The sequence below is a fragment of the Quercus robur genome, chromosome 9 (genome assembly GCF_932294415.1).
Source record: "Quercus robur chromosome 9, dhQueRobu3.1, whole genome shotgun sequence".
NCBI classification, from domain to species: Eukaryota; Viridiplantae; Streptophyta; class Magnoliopsida; order Fagales; family Fagaceae; genus Quercus; species Quercus robur.
Window position 1 is genome coordinate 55,569,920 of NC_065542.1, and position 3,986 is coordinate 55,573,905.

Consider the following 3,986-nt stretch of genomic DNA (forward strand, 5'->3'; position numbering starts at 1 on the left):
CTATGGTCCTCGGACCCAAGCCTCTGGGGAAACCAACTACTTACACAGACAATACAAGTTTTGGACAGAACCAAGGCCTTCTATGGTCCTCGGACCCAAGCCTCCGGCGAAACCAACTACTTACAAAGACAATACAAGTTTTGGACAGAACCAAGGCCTTGTATGGTCCTCGGACCCAAGCCTCTGGGGAAACCAACTACTTAAAAAGACAATACAAGTTTTGGACAGAACCAAGGCCTTGTATGGTCCTCGGACCCAAGCCTCTGGGGAAACCAACTACTTACAAAGACAATACATGTTTTGGACAGAACCAAGGCCTTCTATGGTCCTCGGACCCAAGCCTCTGGGGAAACCAACTACTTACAAAGACAATACAAGTTTTGGACAGAACCAAGGCCTTGTATGGTCCTCGGACCCAAGCCTCTGGGGAAACCAACTACTTAAAAAGAAAATACAAGTTTTGGACAGAACCAAGGCCTTGTATGGTCCTCGGACCCAAGCCTCTGGGGAAACCAACTACTTAAAAAGACAATACAAGTTTTGGACAGAACCAAGGCCTTGTATGGTCCTCGGACCCAAGCCTCTGGGGAAACCAACAACTTACGACGACAATACAAGTTTTGGACAGAACCAAGGCCTTGTATGGTCCTCGGACCCAAGCCTCTGGGGAAACCAACTACTTAAAAAGATAATACAAGTTTTGGACAGAACCAAGGCCTTGTATGGTCCTCGGACCCAAGCCTCTGGGGAAACCAACTACTTACAAAGACAATACAAGTTTTGGACAGAATCAAGGCCTTCTATGGTTCTCGGACCCAAGCCTCTGGGGAAACCAACTACTTAAAAAGACAATACAAGTTTTGGACAGAACCAAGGCCTTGTATGGTCCTCGAACCCAAGCCTCTGGGGAAACCAACAACTTACGACGACAATACAAGTTTTGGACAGAACCAAGGCCTTGTATGGTCCTCGGACCCAAGCCTCTGGGGAAACCAACTACTTACAAAGACAATACAAGTTTTGGACAGAACCAAGGCCTTCTATGGTTCTCGGACCCAAGCCTCTGGGGAAACCAACTACTTAAAAAGACAATACAAGTTTTGGACAGAACCAAGGCCTTGTATGGTCCTCGGACCCAAGCCTCTGGGGAAACCAACTACTTAAAAAGACAATACAAGTTTTGGACAGAACCAAGGCCTTGTATGGTCCTCGGACCCAAGCCTCTGGGGAAACCAACTACTTAAAAAGACAATACAAGTTTTGGACAGAACCAAGGCCTTGTATGGTCCTCGGACCCAAGCCTCTGGGGAAACCAACTACTTAAAAAGACAATACAAGTTTTGGACAGAACCAAGGCCTTGTATGGTCCTCGGACCCAAGCCTCTGGGGAAACCAACTACTTAAAAAGACAACACAAGTTTTGGACAGAACCAAGGCCTTGTATGGTCCTCGGACCCAAGCCTCTGGGGAAACCACCTACTTAAAAAGACAATACAAGTTTTGGACAGAACCAAGGCCTTGTATGGTCCTCGGACCCAAGCCTCTGGGGAAACCAACTACTTACAAAGACAATACAAGTTTTGGACAGAACCAAGGCCTTGTATGGTCCTCGGACCCAAGCCTCTGGGGAAACCAACTACTTAAAAAGACAATACAAGTTTTGGACAGAACCAAGGCCTTGTATGGTCCTCGGACCCAAGCCTCTGGGGAAACCAACTACTTAAAAAGACAACACAAGTTTTGGACAGAACCAAGGCCTTGTATGGTCCTCGGACCCAAGCCTTTGGGGAAACCAACTACTTACAAAAACAATACAAGTTTTGGACAGAACCAAGGCCTTCTATGGTTCTCGGACCCAAGCCTCTGGGGAAACCAACTACTTAAAAAGGCAATACAAGTTTTGGACAGAACCAAGGCCTTGTATGGTCCTCGGACCCAAGCCTCTGGGGAAACCAACTACTTAAAAAGACAATACAAGTTTTGGACAGAACCAAGGCCTTGTATGGTCCTCGGACCCAAGCCTCTGGGGAAACCAACTACTTAAAAAGACAATACAAGTTTTGGACAGAACCAAGGCCTTGTATGGTCCTCGGACCCAAGCCTCTGGGGAAACCAACTACTTACACAGACAATACAAGTTTTGGACAGAACCAAGGCCTTCTATGGTCCTCGGACCCAAGCCTCTGGGGAAACCAACTACTTACAAAGACAATACAAGTTTTGGACAGAACCAAGGCCTTCTATGGTCCTCGGACCCAAGCCTCTGGGGAAACCAACTACTTACAAAGACAATACAAGTTTTGGACAGAACCAAGGCCTTGTATGGTCCTCGGACCCAAGCCTCTGGGGAAACCAACTACTTAAAAAGACAATACAAGTTTTGGACAGAACCAAGGCCTTGTATGGTCGTCGGACCCAAGCCTCTGGGGAAACCAACTACTTAAAAAGACAATACAAGTTTTGGACAGAACCAAGGCCTTGTATGGTCCTCGGACCCAAGCCTCTGGGGAAACCAACTACTTAAAAAGACAACACAAGTTTTGGACAGAACCAAGGCCTTGTATGGTCCTCGGACCCAAGCCTCTGGGGAAACCACCTACTTAAAAAGACAATACAAGTTTTGGACAGAACCAAGGCCTTGTATGGTCCTCGGACCCAAGCCTCTGGGGAAACCAACTACTTACAAAGACAATACAAGTTTTGGACAGAACCAAGGCCTTGTATTGTCCTCGGACCCAAGCCTCTGGGGAAACCAACTACTTAAAAAGACAATACAAGTTTTGGACAGAACCAAGGCCTTGTATGGTCCTCGGACCCAAGCCTCTGGGGAAACCAACTACTTAAAAAGACAACACAAGTTTTGGACAGAACCAAGGCCTTGTATGGTCCTCGGACCCAAGCCTTTGGGGAAACCAACTACTTACAAAAACAATACAAGTTTTGGACAGAACCAAGGCCTTCTATGGTTCTCGGACCCAAGCCTCTGGGGAAACCAACTACTTAAAAAGGCAATACAAGTTTTGGACAGAACCAAGGCCTTGTATGGTCCTCGGACCCAAGCCTCTGGGGAAACCAACTACTTAAAAAGACAATACAAGTTTTGGACAGAACCAAGGCCTTGTATGGTCCTCGGACCCAAGCCTCTGGGGAAACCAACTACTTAAAAAGACAATACAAGTTTTGGACAGAACCAAGGCCTTGTATGGTCCTCGGACCCAAGCCTCTGGGGAAACCAACTACTTACACAGACAATACAAGTTTTGGACAGAACCAAGGCCTTCTATGGTCCTCGGACCCAAGCCTCTGGGGAAACCAACTACTTACAAAGACAATACAAGTTTTGGACAGAACCAAGGCCTTCTATGGTCCTCGGACCCAAGCCTCTGGGGAAACCAACTACTTACAAAGACAATACAAGTTTTGGACAGAACCAAGGCCTTGTATGGTCCTCGGACCCAAGCCTCTGGGGAAACCAACTACTTAAAAAGACAATACAAGTTTTGGACAGAACCAAGGCCTTGTATGGTCGTCGGACCCAAGCCTCTGGGGAAACCAACTACTTAAAAAGACAATACAAGTTTTGGACAGAACCAAGGCCTTGTATGGTCCTCGGACCCAAGCCTCTGGGGAAACCAACAACTTACGACGACAATACAAGTTTTGGACAGAACCAAGGCCTTGTATGGTCCTCGGACCCAAGCCTCTGGGGAAACCAACTACTTAAAAAGATAATACAAGTTTTGGACAGAACCAAGGCCTTGTATGGTCCTCGGACCCAAGCCTCTGGGGAAACCAACTACTTACAAAGACAATACAAGTTTTGGACAGAATCAAGGCCTTCTATGGTTCTTGGACCCAAGCCTCTGGGGAAACCAACTACTTAAAAAGACAATACAAGTTTTGGACAGAACCAAGGCCTTGTATGGTCCTCGGACCCAAGCCTCTGGGGAAACCAACTACTTAAAAAGACAATACAAGTTTTGGAC